Source organism: Pseudophryne corroboree, chromosome 2 (genome assembly GCF_028390025.1).
Source record: "Pseudophryne corroboree isolate aPseCor3 chromosome 2, aPseCor3.hap2, whole genome shotgun sequence".
Taxonomy (NCBI): Eukaryota; Metazoa; Chordata; class Amphibia; order Anura; family Myobatrachidae; genus Pseudophryne; species Pseudophryne corroboree.
Window position 1 is genome coordinate 49,180,863 of NC_086445.1, and position 24,154 is coordinate 49,205,016.

A 24,154-nucleotide genomic window follows, 5' to 3' on the forward strand; every position below is an offset into this window, starting at 1 on the left:
ATTCTGTGTCATATATATCTTCTTAATATTATTCTTTGCATTGCTCCCCTCTGTATGTGTTTGGGAGGCACCGATCGTGGTGCCTCCCGTTGTCTCTGGGGAAAGGTATGGGAGCGGGGGGCGGGCACGGGCGGGGACAAGCCATGGGCCAAGCCATTGAAAATATATGGGAAAGCGGCACCATTAGAGGTGCCGCTTTCATACAGGGACGTGCTTTCAACCTATGAAAGCACGTCCCTGTCAGTGAGGCCACAGTGATTGGCCAGCGGATCCATCACTGGATCCGCTGTCAATCACTGTGTGTGCAACGCTGGCGGAGGAGGTGCGGGCGGCTGGATGCGGCATTGTTGCAGGTGGCGGGATGCGGCGGTGGTGCGGGCGGCGGAAATTTACCTTTATCTTGCAGAGTTTGGCAGCGGAGCGGTACCAGTTTAAAAAATGGCGCCTCAGCGTCATTTTTGAAATTCAAGATGGCCGCCGCGAGCCAATCACGGCTCGCGCGTCATCGCCCCACCCCCTCCCGCTGACTTATATAAGTCAGCGCGAGGCAGCGGCTGTCAGTCCGACGGCGGAGGAGGAGCGGAGAAGAGCTCCTGAAGACTGAAGACGCCGTGGAAGTCCTGGATGGGCGGCGGCTATGCAAAAGAGCTTAGCAGCCGCCGCCCACCAGGTGAAGCTGCTGGAAGTCCTGGGAAGGCGGCGGCCATGCAAAAGAGCTTAAAGGCCGCCGCCTCCCAGGTGAAGACGTCGTGGAAGTCCTGGATGGGCGGCGGCTATGCAAAAGAGCTTAGCAGCCGCCGCCCACCAGGTGAAGACGCCGGAGCAAGACCCCAGAAGCCCTGGGGAGGTGGCGCCCCCCCAGGTGAAGACGCCGGAAGCCCTGGGAAGGCGGCGGCCATGCAAAAGAGCTTAAAGGCCGCCGCCCCCAGGTGAAGACCCAGTTTAATAAAGGATTTTTTAAAGAATGTGTTGTGGTTTTTTTTCAATATTTTCTTTACAGGTGGACTACAGGTGCCAGCGGGCCCTTTATGTCCGGGCATGCTGGCACTTGTGGTTCTCCAAGTGCCAGCATGCTGGGGCAGGCTTGCTGGGACCTGTAGGCCACCTGTAAAGAACAATATTACTATTCTTTGCAGGTGGACTACAGGTGCCAGCGGGCCCTTTATGTCCGGGCATGCTGGCACTTGTGGTTCTCCAAGTGCCAGCATGCTGGGGCAGGCTTGCTGGGATCTGTAGGCCACCTGTAAAGAACAGAACATACAATGAACCCCGCACCCACCGCCACCAGGGGTGCGGGGCATAGCACTGGGCTATCAGCCCAGTGCTGGTTGTTGCTCGGGAGGGGGGACCCCATTTAGATTTTTTGGGGGCCCCACTTTCCGAGGAATTCCAGCCCTGGGCTGACTGGTTTGGGGGGTGTTTAATGGCATGGCAGGGGGACCCCACACTGAGTGTCTCCCCTGCTATGGCATTATCCCCCCTGGCTGGTTCTGCCTGGTGCTGGTTTTAGTGGTGTGGGGGGACTGCACTTTTTTTTTCGGGGGGGGGGGGGGGGGGGGTTTAGCTGCAGTGCCTCCCCAGGCCCTGACCTCACCGCACGTCACTGGAATGTACAGGACAATGTATAAACACTGTGCTTTTAAAATACATGAGCATCTGAGTTCGCTAATGCATAATGGGAATGGAGGGCTAGCAGGAGGCGGTGGAAAATACCGTACTTTACAAATGCGAGCGTCCGAGTCCTCAAAGGCATAAAGAGAGATAAAAGCTCCTCCCTAAGTTCCTGGTTGCCAAATCACCATCCTTAGTTTCTTTGCATAGTATTTTCTATTAGGGTACTAATTAGCACAAACAGCTTGTAACGTACAGTGGCAATTTTAATCTTACTATGTATAATATAGAGAGATAAAAGCTCCTCCCTAAGTTCCTGGTTGCCAAATCACCATCCTTAGTATCTCTGCATAGTATTTTCTATTAGGGTACTAATTAGCACAAACAGCTTGTAACGTACAGTGGCAATTTTAATCTTACTATGTATAATATAGAGAGATAAAAGCTCCTCCCTAAGTTCCTGGTTGCCAAATCACCATCCTTAGTATCTCTGCATAGTATTTTCTATTAGGGTACTAATTAGCACAAACAGCTAATTGGTACCCTAATAGAACATACTGTACAGAGATACTAAGTATGGTGATTTTGTATCCAGGAACTTATTGAGGAGCTTTTATCTCTCTCCATTATACATAGAAAGATTAAACTTGCCGCTGTACGTTACAAGCTGTTCGTGCTAATTAGTACCCTAATAGAACATACTGTACAGAGATACGAAGTATGGTGATTTGGCATCCAGTTAAAAGCTGTTCGTGCTAATCAGTATACTAGTAGAACATACTGTACAGAGATACTAAGAATGGTGATTTGGCATCTGGGAACTTCCAGAGGAGCTTTTATCTCTCTCCATTTTACATAGAAAGATTAAACTTGCCGCTGTACTTTACAAGCTGTCCGTGCTAATTAGTACCCTAATTGAAAATACTATACAGAGATACTAAAGACGGTTATTTGGCACCCAGGAATTTAGGGAGGAGCTTTATCTCTCTCCATTATACTTAGAAAGATTACAATGGAGAGAGATAAAAGCTCCTCCCTAAGTTCGTGGATGCCAAATCACTGTCCTTAGTATCTCTGTACAGTATGTTCTACTAGTGTACTAATTAGCACAAACAGCTTGTAACGTACAGTGGCAAGTGTAATTTTTCTAAGTATAATGGAGTGAGATAAAAACTCCTCCCTATGTTCCTGGATGTCAAATTACCATGCTTAGCATTTCTGTACAGTATTTTCTATCTAGCCAGAAACCCTGTATCCTGTGCAAGCTAGGCGGACAACTGGAGGGGACTCGAAACACGGTTGCTTCCCGTTTCCTTTTCCAGTGTCACATAAACTAGTGGTTGGTCTGCCCCGAAAGCCAAGAGTCTCCTCTTTTGTATGGTACCAGTCCTGAGTCTCTGGGACACCCAGAACCAGAGATATCAGTACGCAAAGTGGACCCATTTTCCCATAGACTATAATGGGACCGTTAATTCAGACCCACCATAGGTTCCGACGCTTGCCATGAGCCTTGTGGGGGTCACAGAAACTTGGGGTTGGTACCCTCCGGTAGCTAATTGTCTCCCCTTCCATACCAACCTAGTGATGAAGGCTCCCACCTCCCATGCTGAGAGTCACAAAGTGCCAACCTTTTTTTTTCTATGTTCCCGTGACATTCACTTTATTATTTTTTTTCTTTGTTGTACATTCAATGAAAGGGTGCACACAGGTTTCACATAAATCAAAGTAAATCTGCAGCAGCGATTCATTCCGCTATATACAAATACACAGCGGTAATGAGTATAAATTAGTGTATTCCAACGCAACTAACTGAGCAACACAGTACTGTAGATCGTCAGCATTTGTGTATTGTACCTGACCTGAACTCCCTCCCTGTCCACTGCATGACCTGTGCAGGCTCCCAGGGGGGAAGGACGATGGGGGTAGGGAGAGGCGGTGGAAAACACTGTGCTTTTGAAATACAAGTATTAACGCCCGAGTCCCCTAAGGCATAAACCAACACCAATGGGAAGGAAGTGCCAACCTTTTTTTAATGTGTTCCTGTAACATTCACTTTATTATTATTATTTTTCTTTGTTATACATTCAATGGAAGGGTGCACACAGGTTTCACATAAATCAGAGTGGGCGGTGGATTTTCCTACATACAGTAGTATACTGTTGCACATGTCTTGTAACCTGATCCGAACTCCCTCCCTGTCTACTGCATGTACTTTGCAGGCTCCCAGGGGGGGAAGGGGAAAGTGGGATGGGGGTAGGGTGAGGCAGTGGAAAATACTGTGTTCAAAGAAAAGGCATAATCAAAACCATGGGGAACTTTGCGGTGTATCGTTATGCGCAAAGACCTCACTTATCCCTATCCCCCCTGTGTATTTTAGCTAGGGGATTCTGACGCTCCTTCAGCATTGCCCCGTGACCTACCAAATCTGTGCTGTTACTTGCTCCATAGCCGAGGGCCTCCATTGGGCGAGGAGACACAGGCGGTAGCCATTTCAATTGAGTCTGCCCTGCTATAGAATTGTATGTGTACTGTACGGTGCATAGAACCTTAACAGTAGAACCGCTCCTGCAGCTTTGCCCTGGTTTATGTGAATAAAAAAAATAATAAAGTGTCTGGAAAAAACTAACATGCATTTGTACTTTAGGAATCGAACTCAGGACTCTGAGTATAGGAAGCGGAACACTTCACCACTTCGCCGCAGACAGATGAATAAATCCATTGGTTTTGATTATGCTGTAATGACTACAGGATTAGGACGCTAACATACTGTACAAAATTCCTAATCTCAAGAGGCAATAGTGAACTTCTAACACGTCCATTTGCGACAGTGTACACTACTGGTTTTCTGTTGTTTTGTCTGCGGGACTTGGACGCTCACATATTCATAAAGTACTGTAGATGGATCATATACTGTATGCTGTACTATCTGTGTCTGTATCGTATATACTGTATTAAATAATGCAGCGTAATGAGTATTTACTGTATGCAGCGTAATGAGACGCCTTAGTAAAGTAGTCCTTATTATATATTTTAGTATTGTATTTTACGGGAGACCACACGCATGCTCAGTGGTGATTGTAAAAAGCGACATCTGGTGGATGATCGCAGGTATTACACGTAAAGGTAACGCCAAACGCTCTGTCTGCCTCCGTGCGATTAGGTACGCCTCTCTGTGACTAGGCGCGCCTCCCTACGCTGCGTATGCTCGATCGGGACAAACGCCTCAGCCAGTCAAGATAAAGGTGGCTACATCTGTAGTACTGTAAATCAAGCAAATTTGAGGAAAACGTCTGAAAAGAAAATGTGTTGACCATTTGTGTGTCGACCATTATCACTTGGTGAACAAACCTCAGTCGGTGAGACGTGCGTTTAAGGAAGGAGTCTCTGAGTCCTGTGCACAGGACCAGGATAGATTGCAAAATACTCTGATAAGTATACAAAGTATACAAACATTTTACTTACCAATACATGTTTTTTTGTTGCCTATATCTAATTGTTTTTCCTATTGTAATTGCTGCCCAAATATTTGGGATCACCCTGCATACATTGATTATCCTTTAAAAAAAAAAACACCTCATACTATGCAGCAAACATACTAAAATGATCTACTCCCCTCCCCATACTTGCCTACCTGACCCTCTCCATGAGGGAGAAAACGCTCTGTTCCTGGACTTTCCTGGTAATGTATGATTGCCATCACCTATGGTCAGGGCCGTTTCTTGGGGCAGGCGAGCAGTGCAACCGCACTGGGCGCCCGCCGTGGCACTATCTGTGGCTCCCTGCTTCCCCCTCCTATTTCTCCCCGAGTAACCCGGGGGGGCGGAGTTTCACGGAATGACGCGGTTGCGTCGTTACGTCACAACGCAACCCCGTCACTCCGCGAAACTCCCCCCCCCCGAGCGGAGTACAGAGGGGGATCCAAGTTAGGAAGAGGGAAAGGCCGGCGCGAGGAGCGACTGGTGAGGAGGGTCGAAGAGCGGTAATGGGGACTCTTGCCTGCCGTAGTGTGGGGATTTAATGTATCAAGGGCATTGCGGTGTGTGGCATAATATGGTGCAGGGGCCATTACTGTGTGGGGCTTAATATGGTAGAATTTTTTTCCCTGTGGTGGTCGTGATCTGTTGGAGCAGGGTCAAAAACTGGATTGTGAGGTAGTCTTTTCAGACAAGGCCATCCCCATTTAAATGAGGCCACACCCATTTAGATGAGGCCACGCCCCTTGCCGGGTGCACGCGCAAGTTTTTTTTTATCTAGGTGTGGGGAAGGGGCACATATTTTTATGTCATGGGGGGGCACATTTTTAAATCTCACACTGGGAGCCAAATTGGCTAGAAACAGCCCTGCCTATGGTGAGCTAGTTAATTGATAAGAAAGGTGTTTCACCACAGGTGATGGCAATCATACATTACCAGGAAAGTCCGGGAACAGAGCATTTTCTCCCTCATGGAGAGGGTCAGGTAGGAAAGTATGCCCCTCCCCCTCCATCTCCATTTCCCTGTTCCCCTTCCCCCTCCCCTTCCACTCTCTTCCAGAGACTCTCATTACACCTGCGTAAAACCATACCCCCTGCAATGGTTTTTACTAGTAATAGGGACTAGATATGAGCTCTCTGTGTAAAAGCAGATCCCTTACATTTACCATACCTCCCAACTGTGGATTACAGTGGGACAGTCCCGCTATTCGGACACTGTCCCTCCAACGGGCCGCAGTGTCCTGCGGGTGGGGGGGATGTGGGGGGTTGGGGAGTCTTATTAACCAGTGATCTCTGGATAACCAGTGCATCATCGTGAGACTGGGGACTGTCCAGCTGCTCAGGGAGCGCCGGGACACCCCCCCAAAACATCAAAAGTTTGGAGGTATGCAATTACCTTTATTTTCATCATCACTGGCCCAATTTTCCACACTCTCTCCCACTGCCACCGAGATCGGGGTGAGGCGGGTACTAACACGTGCTGCTGTGTGCTGGCTAGGCTGTGGTGATGCAGGGAATCTGCTGCTGCTCTTCAGTCTGTTCTGCCTGTGTGTGGGGGGTTTAGGGTGGGAGCGATCACACTTATCACGCCCCCCTCTGGATTTGCCCCTTTCTGAGGGGCATGATAGCACCCCTCCAAATCTGCATTAGCAACACTTCATGACACTGAAAAGATTTATTAACCCCATCATTTGCATAAGGGAGTGTGGCCACGCCTCCCGCAATGAGGCCATGCCCCCGAACCTCTACCAGGGTCAACCATAGCTCTCCACACCTCTGCTCTCACTGTTCTCTGACACACATAGGTGGGCAGTAGACGTGGGACGTGGGACTACTTAGCTATCTGAGCACTTGTGCAAGTTGTGGACACTGTACCTCAATATATGATTGATACCAGGGCTACCATCAGAAATTGTGGGGCCTGGGACTGACAAAATAGTCAGGGCCCCTTCCCCCAAAATAAACATTCTTCGGCACTGCTCCACCCCCATGTGATGTCATACAGTGTGATGTTACATATAGGTTTAGCATTGCAGACCTACAGGAACAGTTCACAGAGAGCTGATACACAGCAAAGACTTGTTATAAGAAGTCCTCCCTGTGCATCAGCCTACTGTTGATTTATAGCCTGGTGCAGCTCCCCAGGCATTGGCGGTAGGAGTCAGGGGTGGGCCCCCCTCTCTGTAAGGGCCCGGGACACCTCCTGTCTTGTTCTGCATAATCACCTCACATTTCATTACTACTAATTGTGTTGACTCTGTATCCAGTGTGTCTGTGAATTATATCACACAATTGAACTTTTGTACCCTCTCACATTTATTAACAAACTAGGCGATTTATCGCGCCCTACGGGCGCTCTTCACATCGTCGAAAGGGGCTACGCCCCCTTAACCCCTGCACGCCTTGCTGGGGTTCAATATTTGTATGAGTATTACCTGCATTCCTAGGTTTGTCAGTGGTCAAATATTGCACGACGAAAGGGCTTGAGATGGTGAAGGGGGTGTAGGCCCTTGCGACGGCGTTAACGGTGCCTGCAGGGCACGATGTACAGAATGTAGCGGGTGCGAGGGGGGGGGGGGGGGGGCAGATGAGGCAGGGAGTATGTAGATGCTGCGGGTGGAGGGGGAGGTGGATGCAGGTGGGGGGTGGGTGCCGGACCTATAACTATATGATTGTATGTGTAACAATATATAGGACACGGATAAGGATGTATGTGATATAGACATGCCCGCATGAAGAGGTATATGGTGTCATTAGACACTTAGACACAGAGGGAAGTGCTGGTACAATGCGGAACAGAGGCAGCTGTGTCCTCTTTCTACACCGTACCATCCTTCAGGTGTAGCAACGCGGACATGTTGCGCACGCAATGTCTCCACGCGGCCGCAGGTGCACCAGTCCCCTCTGCATGCAATATGTGCGTGCCCCCCTCAGGTGCAGTAGGAGGAGGGTGCGCAGGCTGGTGCTGCTCCCAGGGACAATGGGCATGGACAGCACGGTCATGTGCTCGGTGCTGGGCTTGCGCCCTGCGCTTGCCGAGTGAGGGATAGGGAGGAGGCAGCACAGCGGAGCATCACCAATATACCGGTAACTATGGGGGGCACCGCAGGGGGTTATGGCTCCTGTCCTCCTGGTGAGGGTTTGTCAGGGAGGTATCAAAGAGCCGGTGGTATGGACCGTGTATGGGACGCAGAGGGGTAGGGAGAGGATACAGAGACGCAGGGCGGTAGGGAGGGGATACAAAAACGCGGGGCGGTAGGGAGGGGATACAGAGACGCGGGGCGGTAGGGAGGGGATACAGAGACGCGGGGCGGTAGGGAGGGGATACAGAGACGCTGGGTGGTAGGGAGGGTATAGAGAGACGCGGGGCAATAGGGAGGGGATACAGAGACGCGGGGTGGTAGGGAGGGGATACAGAGACGCGGGGCGGTAGGGAGGGGATACAGAGATGCGGGGCGGTAGGGAGGGTATAGAGAGCCGCGGGGCGATAGGGAGGGGATAGAGAGAAGCGGGGCGGTAAGGTGGGGATACAGAGGCGTAGGGAGGAGGGGATACAGAGACATGGGGCCTTAGGGAGGGGATACAGCGACGCGGGGCGGTAGGGAGGGGAAAGAGAGACGCGGGGCGGTAGGGAGGGGAAAGAGAGACGCGGGGCGGTAAAGAGGGGAAAGAGAGACGTGGGGCGTTAGGGAGTGGATAGAGAGACGCAGGGTGGTAGGGAGTGGATACAAAGACGTGGGGCGATAGGGAGGGGACAAAGAAACACGGGGTGGTAGAGGCGGGGCAGTAGGGAGGGGATATAGAGACGCGGGGCGGTAGGGAGTGGATACAGAGATGTGGGGCGGTAGGGAGGGGACAGAGAGACGCGGGGTGGTAGGGAGGGGATATAGAGACGCGGGGCGGTAGGGAGTGGATACAGAGATGTGGGGCGGTAGGGAGGGGACAGAGAGACGCGGGGTGGTAGAGGCGGGGCGGTAGGGAGGGGATATAGAGATGCGGGGCGGTAGGGAGGGGACAGAGAGACGCGGGCGGTAGGGAGGGTACAGAGAGACACGGGGCGGTTGGGAGGGGATAGAGAGATGCGGCCGGTAGGGAGGGGACAGGGAGATGCAGGGCGGTAGGGAGGGGACAGAGACGCGGGGCGGTAGGGAGGGGATAGAGAGACGCGGGGCGGTTGGGAGGGGATAGAGAGACGCGGGGCGGTAGGGAGGGGAAAGAGACGCGGGGCGGTAGGGAGGGGAAAGAGACACGGGGCGGTTGGGAGGGGATAGAGAGACGCGGGGCGGTAGGTAGGGGAAAGAAACGCGGGGCGGTTGGGAGGGGATAGAGAGACGCGGGGTGGTAGGGAGGGGATACAGAGACGCGGGGCGGTAGGGAGGGGACAGAGAGACACGGGGCGGTTGGGAGGGGATAGAGAGACGCGGGCGGTAGGGAGGGGACAGAGAGACGCGGGGTGGTAGAGGCGGGGCGGTAGGGAGGGGATATAGAGATGCGGGGCGGTAGGGAGGGGACAGAGAGACGCGGGCGGTAGGGAGGGTACAGAGAGACACGGGGCGGTTGGGAGGGGATAGAGAGATGCGGGGCGGTAGGGAGGGGACAGAGAGACGCGGCCGGTAGGGAGGGGACAGGGAGATGCAGGGCGGTAGGGAGGGGACAGAGACGCGGGGCGGTAGGGAGGGGACAGAGAGACGCGGGGCGGTTGGGAGGGGATAGAGAGACGCGGGGCGGTAGGGAGGGGAAAGAGACGTGGGGCGGTAGGGAGGGGAAAGAGACACGGGGCGGTTGGGAGGGGATAGAGAGACGCGGGGCGGTAGGTAGGGGAAAGAGACGCGGGGCGGTTGGGAGGGGATAGAGAGACGCGGGGCGGTAGGGAGGGGATACAGAGACGCGGGGCGGTAGGGAGGGGACAGAGAGACACGGGCGGTTGGGAGGGGATAGAGAGACGCGGGCCGGTAGGGAGGGGACAGAGAGACGCGGCCGGTAGGGAGGGGACAGGGAGACGCGGGGCGGTAGGGAGGGGACAGAGACGCGGGGCGGTAGGGAGGGGACAGAGAGACGCGGGCGGTAGGGAGGGGACAGAGACGCGGGGCTGTTGGGAGGGGATAGAGAGATGCGGGGTGGTAGGGAGGGGACAGAGAGACGCGGGGCTGTTGGGAGGGGATAGAGAGATGCGGGGCGGTAGGGAGGGGACAGAGAGACGCAGGGCGGTAGGGAGGGGACAGAGAGACGCGGGCGGTAGGGAGTGGATACAGAGATGTGGGGCGGTAGGGAGGGGACAAAGAGACGTGGGGCGGTAGGGAGGGGACAGAGAGACGCGGGTCGGTAGGGAGGGGACAGAGATGTGGGGCGGTAGGAAAGGGACAGAGAGGCGGGCGGTAGGGAGAGGAAAGAGACGCGGGCGGTAGGGAGGGGACAGAGACGCGGGGCGGTTGGGAGGAGATAGAGAGACGCGGGGCGGTAGGGAGGGGAAAGACGCGGGGCGGTAGGGAGGGGATAGAGAGCCGCGGGGCGGTAGGTAGGGGAAAGAGACGCGGGGCGGTTGGGAGGGGAAAGAGACGCGGGGCGGTAGGGAGGGGAAAGAGACACGGGGCGGTTGGGAGGGGATAGAGAGACGCGGGGCGGTAGGTAGGGGAAAGAAACGCGGGGCGGTTGGGAGGGGATAGAGAGACGCGGGGTGGTAGGGAGGGGATACAGAGACGCGGGGCGGTAGGGAGGGGACAGAGAGACGCGGGGCGGTTGGGAGGGGATAGAGAGACGCGGGGCGGTAGGGAGGGGAAAGAGACGTGGGGCGGTAGGGAGGGGAAAGAGACACGGGGCGGTTGGGAGGGGATAGAGAGACGCGGGGCGGTAGGTAGGGGAAAGAGACGCGGGGCGGTTGGGAGGGGATAGAGAGACGCGGGGCGGTAGGGAGGGGATACAGAGACGCGGGGCGGTAGGGAGGGGACAGAGAGACACGGGCGGTTGGGAGGGGATAGAGAGACGCGGGGCGGTAGGGAGGGGACAGAGAGACGCGGCCGGTAGGGAGGGGACAGGGAGACGCGGGGCGGTAGGGAGGGGACAGAGACGCGGGGCGGTAGGGAGGGGACAGAGAGACGCGGGCGGTAGGGAGGGGACAGAGACGCGGGGCTGTTGGGAGGGGATAGAGAGATGCGGGGTGGTAGGGAGGGGACAGAGAGACGCGGGGCTGTTGGGAGGGGATAGAGAGATGCGGGGCGGTAGGGAGGGGACAGAGAGACGCAGGGCGGTAGGGAGGGGACAGAGAGACGCGGGCGGTAGGGAGTGGATACAGAGATGTGGGGCGGTAGGGAGGGGACAGAGAGACGTGGGGCGGTAGGGAGGGGACAGAGAGACGCGGGTCGGTAGGGAGGGGACAGAGATGTGGGGCGGTAGGAAAGGGACAGAGAGGCGGGCGGTAGGGAGAGGAAAGAGACGCGGGGCGGTTGGGAGGGGATAGAGAGACGCGGGGCGGTAGGGAGGGGAAAGACGCGGGGCGGTAGGGAGGGGATAGAGAGCCGCGGGGCGGTAGGTAGGGGAAAGAGACGCGGGGCGGTTGGGAGGGGATACAGAGACGCGGGGCGGTAGGGAGGGGATACAGAGACGCGGGGCGGTAGGGAGGGTCCCCAGTGAGGAAGCTGATGAAGAAAGGGGGGGAAGTAGTGGAGGGGGTGGAGTTGTGTAAAGTGGTGAGCAGACATAGATACAGTGGGCAGGATGGTTGGAGGGACTCACCGTTGGGGCTGTGGGTGGCTGCTGCAGGCTGTGAAATAGTTCAGTATCCAGAGGCGTCACTAGGTGTGGGAGAGCAGTCTGTACTATGACATTTCCTCCCCCAGACCCCCCCCCGCGCAAATGGGGCGTGGCCTACAGTAAAAGGGGCGTGGCCTTGCGGGTCTTTTCTCTCTCGCTCCGGGGGTGTTTCCAGCTTGCCTGTAGATGCTGGCAGCCCCCGGAGACTGGAGAGTGTGTGTGCCGGCTGTGTGACAGGAGGAGAGTGCTGCAAGAGATGACGTCACTGCAGCACTCGGCTCCTGACAGCGGGATGTGTGCGGAGGAGGCGGCGGGTCTGTGTACGCGGGGCAGGGAGGGCTATGAGAGCCTTCTCCTGCGCCACCCGTCCCTCCTAATGTGTATGCCGGAGGCAGCAGTTGTTGTTGTTCGGTGCGCCGTGGCTGGTTAGTCAGATTTGCTGGGGGGGGGGGGAGGGGAAGGGGTGTGACATGGACAGGCAGCAGGAGCAGAGACTTGCTGCACATGTGGTGGGCGGGCTCTGTGACTCCGCCCACCGCTGTGACTCCGCCCAGCGTTACGGGCACAGAGTCACAGACTTGGGCAAATATATAGGAGATTGTGTGATAAGAGAGGAGGACACCCATGTGCAGCCTCCTCCATTCGGGCCCCGTCCTATCTGCCCGCAGCGCTGGAGAGTCTGAGCACTAGAGGGTTCAGACTCTACTGCGCACGCACAGACCTCTGGGAAAATTGTGCGGCGCCCATTTTCCCAGTAATTTCTCTACTGCGCATGCACAGAACACTGTGCCATTTTCACTGAGTTTTACCAGCACCGTTTAACAGCGGAGTTTTAACACACTGCACCCATTAAAAATACGCCAGTGACTACACCCATAACTTATATTCATTTGATCCTAATTAGATCCAGTCAGTGCAGATTTCCATCCTCTCCCTTTTTCAAAATATGTTAACCATTTGTGTGTCGACCATTGTCATGATCTCTTGAACCACTTGACCTTTTTTACCTGTTGACTTTACTCACTGTCGACCTTTCATCTCTCAGTGTTTTCTATCTGCCAAATTTTTGTACCTGCCAACCTTATGCATGTCAACCATTGACTGTCTATCTACACATTGTAGCTTATCATCCGGATACCGTTTCCTTCCCCAACTCCCAGAAAACAAATAAGGCAGACTTGAAGAACCTGCTGTACTGTGTTCTTTTCTGCACTGAAAATGGCTGTGTCCCACTCTACACACCAAGAAATGTCCCACAAATGCACACTCTTTCCGGGAGGCGGTTGATAGATTGACAGTTAAAAGGTAGACAGTCATTAGGTCGACACCGTATGGTCGACAGTCAAAAGGTCAACAGTCAAAAGTCCGACAAGGTCAAATGTCCGACAGGGTCAAATGTCCAGCTGTCAAAAAGTCGACAGGGTCAAAATGTTGAAACATGTTTTTTTAGGTTTTTTTCTAGAGATGAGCGGATTCGGATTTACTCGGTTCTTTACACCAGAATTATCGACATTTATTTTTTTCTGGATTTTTCTTATTGGCTAACCAAAACATGTGACGTCCGATAGCCAATAAGGAGATTCGGGTAAATCCGAGTAAAACCGAACCCGCTCATCTCTAGATTTTTCATGCTTTCACAACTTTTTTTCTCATTTACTATCCATGTCATAAAATATTACCCTTTAGTAACCTCGTCTTCGCTCGCCACCGAGCCCGAAGCATGGCAAGTGAAGAGAGCACGTGAGGGGACGAATTTCAACAATTTTTAAAAAAAAAACGTTTAAAAACACGAAATAACCCCACAAAAACAATTTTTTGTGTGTCGATATTTTGCCCCTGTCGACCTTTTGACTGTCGGACTGTTAACTCTGTTGGACTTTTGACCCTGTCTGACTTTTCACTGTCACCTATATGGTGTCTACCTAATGACTGTCTATCTTTTAAATGTATAACTTGTATACCACACCCCTATTTCCAGCCCTTTAACGTGTTTTAGTAATCTCACCGTGTAGTGAAACCTTGTTTTTGTACTTCTCCCTGAAGTGAGAGCAATAATGCGGCAACTGCGTACTCTGCTTCTTTGCAAACGTCGGCTTTCTCAATATTCCATATGCACTTTGGCAGAACTGTATGCACATGAGCATGAACTGAGATGGCTATTCACTAACGCAGCTAAAAATGCGCTGTGCCTCAACCATTCCGCACTGTGCAAATGATCTCCAGCAGAGAGTCCAAAAAACAAACATTTTTAAAATGGTTTCAGAAATATTTAACTGCGTCACACAGTATTACAACACATACAGAAAACTAGAGACAATACTCAGCTCTGCAGGACATATTCACTCTACGATTACTCTTTTATATGGAAAGCTGTACGCCAGTGGTTGGAAAACAGTGGTCAGAAGACCGATTGCGGCATCCCGATGCTTAAAATCCCGACATGGCGAAGGTAAGTATACTTACCTTATCCCAATGGTCGCCTAACTCTCCCTCCCTGCAGCCTAAACCTAACCCTCCCCTCCACAGCCTAAACCTAACCTTCCCCGGGGGTGCCTTAACCTAACCCTTCCTCCCCTACAGCCTAACCCTAACCTTCCCCGGGGGTGCCTAAACCTAACCCTTCCTCCCCTACAGCCTAACCCTAACCTTCCCCGGGGGTGCCTAAACCTAACCCTTCCTCCCCTACAGCCTAACCCTAACCTTCCCCGGGGGTGCCTAAACCTAAACCATCCTCCCCTGCAGCCTAACCCTAACCTTCCCCGGGGGTGCCTAAACCTAAACCATCCTCCCCTGCAGCCTAACCCTACCCTTCCCCAGGGGTGCCTAAACCTAAACCATCCTCCCCTGCAGCCTAACCCTAACCTTCCCCGGGGGTGCCTAAACCTAACCCTTCCTCCACTACAGCCTAACCCTAACCTTCCCCCGGGGGTGCCTAAACCTAAACCATCCTCCCCTGCAGCCTAACCCTACCCTTCCCCGGGGGTGCCTAAACCTAACCCCCCTCCCCACAGCCTAACCCTTTCTATCATCTACTGCAGGGGTGGCCAACCAGTCAGAGGCAAAGAGCCAGAAAAGATCTGCAGTCAAGAGCAAGAGCCACTATCACGCGCGCTAATACAGGGACGTGGCCTAGTTGTCACAAAGCCACACCTCATTTTTGTGTGCACACCTTTTGGTATGACGTTTGTAGAAGTATGACCTCATATCACAACCCCTTTTTCGTCATGTTGTACAGTGCCAGATACATATAATGCCCCAGTACAGTGCCACATACATATAAAAATGCCAAACGGGTGCCTCCACAGTGCCAGATACATATATGCCCCCACAGTGCCAGATAAATATATGCCCCTAGTGCCAGATACATATATGCCCCTAGTGCCAGATACATATGTCCCCAGTGCCAGATACACATTTCCCCACAGTGCCAGATATGCCCCAGTGCAAGATACACATGTCCCCACAGTGCCTGCTATGCTCCCAGTGCCAGATATGCTCCCAGTGCCTGCTATGCCCCCAGTGCCAGATATGCCCCCAGTGCCAGATACACATGTCCCCACAGTGCCTGCTATGCTCCCAGTGCCAGATATGCTCCCAGTGCCTGCTATGCCCCCAGTGCCAGATATGCCCCCAGTGCCAGATACACATGTCCCCACAGTGCCTGCTATGCCCCCAGTAACTGCTATGCTCCCAGTGCCAGATATGCCCCCAGTGCCTGCTATGCCCCCAGTGCCTGCTATGCCCCCAGTGCCAGATATGCCCCCAGTGCCTGCTATGCCCCCAGTGCCTGCTATGCTCCCAGTACAGATACACATGTCCCTACAGTGCTCCCCGCTTACCTCGCTGCTGCTGCTTCTGCTTCTTCTCTCCGGCGGCGGTGTCTCTCTTGAATTAGGCGCCGGTCCGTGAGCCAATCAAAGCTCGCAGTCTGGCAGCCAATCAGAAGCCTTAGCTGCCGGTCTGCGAGCTCTGATTGGCTCGCGGGACGGCGCCGTATTGAAGCGAGACACCGCTGCCGGAGAGGCGTGCGTGTGTCTGGGGCTGGGGGCAGCGGTGGCCAGGAGCCGGCCGAGCCGCATGCGGCGGATGAAAGAGCCGCATGCGGCTCGAGAGCCGCGGGTTGGCCACCGCTGATCTACTGTATCTATCTATCTATCTATCTATCTACAGATAGAGACATGATCATCTTGGCTTCTATGCTGCACCTAGTCACACCGTGGTTTATTAGCATAAGCCTTTCATCTATTCATCTGTATCTATCTATCTATCTATCTATCTATCTATCTATCTACTCTACTGTATCTATCTATCTATCTATCTATCTATCATCTACTGTACTGTATCTATCTATCTAAAATATTAAAAGTAGAGATGAGCGGGTTCGGATCTCAAAGAACCGAACCCTACCAAACTTCACTACCAAAGCCCGGATCTGAGTCCGGCTCGGGTTTTCCCGCCTGACTCAGAAACCAGAACGAAGCAAAACGTCATCATCCCGCTGTCAGATTCTCGCGGGATTTGGATACCATATAAGGAGCCACGCGTCGCCGTCATTTTCACTCCAGTCCTGGAGAGTGTAGTGAGAGGACGTGTCTCCGTCCTCAGGGTCTGTGCGGGCGGGAAAGTGGGGTGGTGAGTCTAGTGCTGTCTTGTGCTGCTCAGTCCAGTGTAGTGTCTTATGCTGCATCAGTCAGTCCAGAAACCAGTCACAGTGGTGGTGTCTTCTGCTGCCATATGTCCAGTGCTGCTGTATAATAAGTCCCTTACAGTGTCGCTGTGTTGTCTTGCATCAGTCCAGTGGTGGTGTCCTGTGCTGTATATTATTTACTCCAAATAAAAGGCTTATATACATTACTTATATTATTATCCAAATAATTTTTACAGGGTTTGCCCTGTGTGGTATAGGTGTACGCTCGCCTGTGCTGCATATTATTATAATAGCTCCAAATAAAGGGGTTATTATTATCCAAATTAATTTTACAGGCTTTGCCGTGTGTGTGTGTGTGTGTGTGTGTGTGTGTGTGACTGTGTGTGTGTGTGTGTGTGTGTGTGTGTGTGTGTGTGTGTGTGTGTGTGTGTGTGGTTTAGGGGTACGCTCTCCTGTGCCACCAGTATTGTGCGTGTATTCCATCTGGGCAAATTTAAGCATGTCCCATGTTATTTGTGCCGCACACTTGTGTCGCTTAGCTTAGTCATACAGCTACCTCATTGCACCTCTTTTGCTTCTTTGCATGATGTGCTGTTTGGGGCCTAGTTTTTTTAAGTGCCATCCTGTCTGACACTGCAGTACCACTCCTAGATGGGCCAGGTGTTTTTGCCGCACACTTGTGTCATTTAGCTTAGTCATACAGCCACCTCAGTGCAACCTTTTGGCCTAAAAACAATATTGTGAGGTGTGAGGTGTTCAGAATAGAGTGGAAATGAATGATATTGAGGTTGATAATACTGTAGGATCAAAATTACCCCCAAATCCTTTGATTTTAGCTGTTTTTATGTTTTGTTTTGTTTTCAAAAATCATCCAGATCCAAAACCAAAAACACAAAAGGGTGGTTTTGGCAAAACCAATCCAGATCCAAAACACGAGGATGGAACCAGAACCAAAACCAAAACACAAAACCCGAAAAGTGCCCGCCGCACATCTCTAAAAAAGGATAGGCACTCGCCAAATAATGCAAAAAATAACTATTAGTTTAACAATGCACAAGCCATATAAAGTGCAGTCCGTGCAAACAGTCAATGTTTCGGTCCTGTAAGGACCTTTTTCAAGACAAAGCAGCATACCAGTACATACAGATGTGCAAACCAAGCAGCCAAGGAAGAGAATGACTACATTACCACCCGGAGCTGGCTAAAATACCGTTAGCAATTAACAGGAGCATCATGGGACAGAACTTCTGCAGTAAATGCTACAAAAACAACTTGAATTATACAAGCAAGCTCGTAAAGAGGCATATACTCACACACAGTGCTGTGCCCCAGGACTTAAGTATAGAAAGAAACGCTATCAAACAAGGTAGAATAGCACAGACATATGAGAAAAATGGCCGCGAACCCCTCGCAAAACAGAAGTGCCATGAGTTCCATTGGAATGGAGCGCATGCACCGAAACCAGAACTGGACACATTTGCTCACACTGAGGGCAAACAAGCCCATTCTAGAGTGCCCCAGCCCATACACTGACGTAAGCTTCATTGAAAAAGAAAATAATTGAAATAAAATAAATAAAAATAAATAAAAGTCACTGGTCATTGTGAAAAACTGGAAGTGTCATGTGCCACCACTGCTAGAGGCCAAAAAATAAGTTTACATATACATATATATATATATATATATATATATACTGTTTAAAAAAATAAAGGGAATACTAAAATAACACATCCTAGATCTGAATGAATGAAATATTCTTATTAAATACTTTGTTCTTTACATAGTTGAATGTGCTGACAACAAAATCACACAAAAATTATCAATGGAAATCAAATTTATTAACCCATGGAGGTCTGGATTTGGAGTCGCACTCAAAATTAAAGTGGAAAAACACACTACAGGCTGATCCAACTTTGATGTAATGTCCTTAAAACAAGTCAAAATGAGGCTTAGTAGTGTCTGTGGCCTCCTCGTGCCTGTATGACCTCCCTACAACGCCTGGGCATGCTCCTGATGAGGTGGCGGATGGTCTCCTGAGGGATCTCCTCCCAGACCTGGACTAAAGCATCCGCCAACTCCTGGACAGTCTGTGGTGCAACGTGGCATTGGTGGATGGAGCGAGACATGATGTCCCAGATGTGCTCAATTGGATTCAGGTCTGGGGAACGGGCGGGCCAGTCCATAGCATCAATGCCTTCTTCTTGCAGGAACTGCTGACACACTCCAGCCACATGAGGTCTTGCATTGTCTTGCATTAGGAGGAACCCAGGGCCAACCGCACCAGCATATGGTCTCACAAGGGGTCTGAGGATCTCATCTCGGTACCTAATGGCAGTCGGGCTACCTCTGGCGAGCACATGGAGGGCTGTGCGGCCCCCCAAAGAAATGCCACCCCACACCGTTACTGACCCACTGCCAAACCCGTCATGCTGGAGGATGTTGCAGGCAGCAGAACGTTCTCCTTGGGGTCTCCAGACTCTGTCACGTATGTCACATGTACTCAGTGAGAAACTGCTTTCATCTGTGAAGAGCACAGGGCGCCTGTGGCGAATTTGCCAATCTTGGTGTTCTCTGGCAAATGCCAAACGTCCTGCACGGCAGAGCCGGCCATAGGCATAGGCAAACTAGGCAATTGCCTAGGGCATTTGATATGCCTAGGGGCATCAGCAGCTTCTGCTGATTAAAATGATATGCAGCATGCCTATATTCTGTGTTTAGCATTTAATATGCAGATACAGCCACAGCCTCACACAGTATATAGGCATGCTGCATATCATTTTAATCAACAGAAGCTGCTTGTGCACCCTTGCCACATAGCAATGCAAATAAGTTGCATTTTCATAAAAAAAATGTTCCCGACGTTAGCATTGAGGCAAGATTTATGAGGACACATCTGTATCCAAGCAGAGGCAGAAGTCACAGTGTTAGTGGCAGTGTGAGTGCTGTGTGCATGTGAGTGGGTTGGTTGTGCAGTAGTGTTCGGAATATGTGTAAGGAGCATTATGTGTGTCATGTAAAAATGTATTAATAATGTGCAGCATATGTGTAAGGGGCACTATGTGTGTCATTATGTGTATAAGGGCATTAATAATGTGCGGCATATGTGTAACAGGGTACTACTGTATGTGTCATTATGTGTATAAGGGCACTAATAATGTGCAGCAAATGTGTAGGGGGCACTATGTGTGTCATTATGTGTATAAGGGCATTAATAATGTGCGGCATATGTGTAAGGGACATTATGTGTAAAAGGGCATTAATAAAGGTTGTCATAATGTGTAAGGCACATTATGTTTATAAGGACATTAATAATGTTTCTCATATGTGTTAGGGGCATTACTGTGTGGCATTATGTGTTTAAGGTGCTCTACTATGTGGCGTTGCGTATAGAAAGGGCACTACTGTGTCGTCTAATGTGAATAAAGAGCAATAAGGTGTGGTGTAATGTGAATAAGGAGCAATTCAGTGTGATGTAATGTGAATAAGGGGCTCTACTGTGAGGAGTAACGTTTATAAGGTAAAGTGATACTACTGTGGGATGTAATATGAATTATGGAAACTATCGTATGATCAAATGTGAATGTGCAGTACTGTGTGGCGTAATTGGAATTGGGGTTACTATTGTGTGGCCATGCCCCTTGCCAGCAAAAACACCCCCCTTTTTGGGCAGTGCGCCAAATGTGCGAACTGTTCCTATTTAAAATATAGGGGGTACAAACACCAAAATAAGGACTGCTATGGGCAAGGGGTGATGGTGCTGGGAAAGAAGTGCAAGGTCAGAGGCGGAACCAGTGGTGGTGCTAGGGGGCACCAGCCAAAATCTTGCCTAGGGCATCAGATTGGTTAGGGCCGGCTCTGCTGCACGGTGTTGGGCTGTAAGCACAACCCCCACCTGTGGACGTCGGGCCCTCATACCACCCTCATGGAGTCTGTTTCTGATCGTTTGAGTAGACACATGCACATTTGTGGCTTGCTGGAGGTCATTTTGCAGGGCTCTGGCAGTGCTCCTCCTGTTCCATCCTGTATGAGCTGCACTACCTGAGCCACTTGTGTGGGTTGTAGACTCCTTCTCATGCTACCACTAGAGTGAAAGCACCGCCAGCTTTCAAAAGTGACCAAAACATCAGCCAGAAAGCATAGGAGCTGAGAAGTGGTCTGTGGTCACCACCTGCAGAACAACTCCTTTATTGGGGGTGTCTTGCTAATTGCCTATAATTCCCACCTGTTGTCTATTCCATTTGCACAACAGCATGTGACATTGATTGTCAATCAGTGTTGCTTCCTAAGTGGGCAGTTTGATTTCACAGAAGTGTGATTGACTTGGAGCTACATTGTGTTGTTTAAGCGTTCCCTTTATTTTTTTGAGCAGTGTATATATATATATATATATATATATATATATATATATGTGTACAATAAAGGTGTATAATGAGCGCTTATTACCTAAAACGTTTACAATAAATACATAAAAAATTTGTGCATAACCATTCACGTCAATTCCAAACAGCACTCCCACGTGTAGGGGCTGCAGTGTAGACTCTCTTATTGACTCATATTTCGCTGAGTCACAAATACAAATGTTCAATAGGAATAAAGTCTCTGCGCCTTCAGTGCTTTGGTGTGGAAACTTCCATCTGTGTATAACCAAAAAAATGTATATGCGTACCGGAAGTATGATCAAGTTGTGCCTGTAGTGGTATCTTTAATTGGTCATCTTCCCTTGTCCTCTTACTCCATGTATAAACGCCCTCAGCGAGGTGTTAAACCACAATTTACATAGGCAGAGAGGGAAGATGTGTCAGCAAAAATGCTCTTACTATTATAAAGTGACTTGTGCCATAATTGTGCCAATATATAAAATATTTTTTATATAAAGTGCTCTGTGCCTATAGTGTTTCTATAAACCACTATATTTCTTGTGATTTCTAATATAAATAATCAGAATCACACCCCAGTGGCTAAAAGAATAATAAAATAATAAAAGGAAGGTAATAACTCACTCCTTTTAAGGATGCTGCTCCTATGAGGTGATCCTTGACCTAGTCTGGTACCTCTATAAAGAAAGTTTTTTTTCTCATGGAAAAAAACAAAGAAGAAAAAAAGGGAGCTAATAGTGTGATATAGTTTTTTCACAATTTTAATCACACACATACATAAGCAATGGAATCGTACAATTTAAAAATCAATAATAGGCTTATCTGTTGTACAGGTAGTTGGAGAGGTAAACATATATATAATATATACCTCCCAATTGTCCCGATTTTCACGGTACAGTCCCGTTTTTTTGGGACTGTCCCACCCGCGGGCCACAGTGTCCCGTGGTGGGGGGCAGTTGGGAGGCTCATGAACTCGCGGTGAATAGACGCATGCGCACAGTGTCTATCCAGTGCAGACAGGAGGAGAGGGGGCATGCCAGCAGCTCACGGAGCGCTTGGTATGCCCCCTCAGTGATGAAAACAGAGGTGTGGCTCGCGATCGCGGGTCCTCTGCAAAGCCACGCCCCCTTTTCATAGTCCACACCCGCTTTCTGGGAGCACGTGCAGCTTTGCCACGCATGTGTCCCTCTTTGCCAAAGGATAAAGTTGGGAGGTATAAATATATATATATATATATATATATATATATATATATTATATATTAGGCCAAATCTGTGATTCTGTGCCTGGCCGTAACGCTGGGTGGAGTCACAGCCCTGGCCGGAGTCACGTGCTTCTGACCACTGCCCAGGACAACAGGTTCAATCCATCATCAGAGGCAACTATCACTGGACAGACGCCCCACCGTGCACGGTACCACACACCCCTCACGCACCAAACCCTCCTTGCCTAACAGACTGCCAACTTGCTCCCACTACCCGCACCCCCACAGACTGCCAACGCAATACCCCGTCCACACCTCCCACCTACAGCCGCATACATCATACGCTGGACGCCAGCAGCCCGCACCCCAACACGCTGCCTCCTTAACCCCCTTCACACCTCCCACCTCCTCCCGCACATAACACCTGCTGCATATAATACCCGCTGGCCGGGACCAGACCGCACCCCGATCACTCTCTCCACAAACCCATCCACAGCTTCCCCCTCCTGCCGCATGTCATACCCGCTTGCCGGGACTCGCCCGCACCCCGATCCCTGCCTCCACAAACCCATCAACAGCTTCCCCCTACTGCCGCATGTTACACCCGCTGGCTGGGACCGCCCGCACCCCGCTCCCTGCCTCCGCCCGCACCCCGCTCCCTGACTCCACAAACCTTCCCCCTCCTGCCGCATGTCATACCCGCTGGCCGGGACCCAACCGCACCCCGCTCCCTGCCTCCACAAACCCGTCCACAGCTTCCCCCTCCTGCCGCATGTTATACCCGCTGGCCGGGAGCCGCCCGCACCCCGCTCCCTTCCTCCACAAACCCATCCATAGCTTCCCCCTCCTGCCGCATGTCATACCCGCTGGGCGGGAGCCGCCCACACCTCGCTCCCTGCCTCCACAAACCCGTCCACAGCTTCCCCCTCCTGCCGCATGTCATACCCGCTGGCCGGGACCCGCCCGCACCCCGCTCCCTGCCTCCACAAACCCATCCACAGCTTCCCCCTCCTGCCGCATGTCATACCCGCTGGCCGGGACCCAGCCTCACCCCGCTCCCTGCCTCCACAAACCTTCCCCCTCCTGCCGCATGTCATACTCGCTGGCCGGGACCCAGCCTCACCCCGCTCCCTTCCTCCACAAACCCATCCATAGCTTCCCCCTCCTGCCGCATGTCATACCCGCTGGGTGGGAGCCGCCCGCACCCCGCTCCCTGCCTCCACAAACCCATCCATAGCTTCCCCCTCCTGCTGCATGTAATACCCGCTGGCCGGGACTCGCCCGCACCCCGCTCCCTGCCTCCACAAACCCATCCATAGCTTCCCCCTCCTGCCGCATGTCATACCCGCTGGCCGGGACCCAACCGCACCCCGCTCCCTGCCTCCACAAACCCATCCACAGCTTCCCCCTCCTGCCGCATGTCATACCCGCTGGGCGGGAGCCGCCCGCACCCCGCTCCCTGCCTCCACAAACCCATCCATAGCTACCCCCTCCTGCCGCATGTCATACCCGCTGGCCGTGACTCGCCCGCACCCCGCTCCCTGTCTCCACAAACCCATCCATAGCTTCCCCCTCCTGCCGCATGTCATACCCGCTGGCCGGGACTCGCCCGCACCCCGCTCCCTGCCTCCACAAACCCATCCACAGCTTCCCCCTCCTGCTGCATGTAATACCCGCTGGCCGGGACTCGCCCGCACCCCGCTCCCTGCCTCCACAAACCCATCCACAGCTTCCCCCTCCTTCCGCATGTCATACCCGCTGGCCGGGACCCAGCCGCACCCCGCTCCCTGCCTCCACAAACCCATCCACACCTTCCCCCTCCTGCCGCATGTCATACCCGCTGGGCGGGAGCCGCCTGCACCCCGCTCCCTGCCTCCACAAACCCATCCATAGCTTCCCCCTCCTGCCGCATGTCATACCCGCTGGGCGGGAGCCGCCCGCACCCCGCTTGCTGCCTACGCCACCCCCTTCCACAGCTTCCCCCTCCTGCTGCATTAGACACCAGCTGGCCGGGGCCCGCACAAACCCCTCACACTTTCTCCGTGATCCCCCTCCACACCTTCCCCCTCCTGCCACATCTAATACCCGCTAACCGG

General features: G+C 52.1%; 1 protein-coding gene across 2 annotated transcripts in view; it reads right to left on the minus strand.

Annotated features, from left to right (window-relative positions):
• Positions 1-24,154, minus strand: part of LOC134997274 (antizyme inhibitor 2-like) — a 152,396-nt gene that overhangs the window by 123,405 nt on the left and 4,837 nt on the right. Inside the window, exon 1 of one of the 2 annotated variants that reach the window (XM_063951263.1) lies at positions 6,480-6,698. The exons of the other annotated variant lie outside the window; for it this stretch is intronic. The gene's annotated coding sequence lies outside the window, so the exon portion shown is untranslated. Of the gene's footprint in view, positions 1-6,479; positions 6,699-24,154 lie in introns of those variants that run through there. 2 annotated transcript variants of the gene reach the window in all.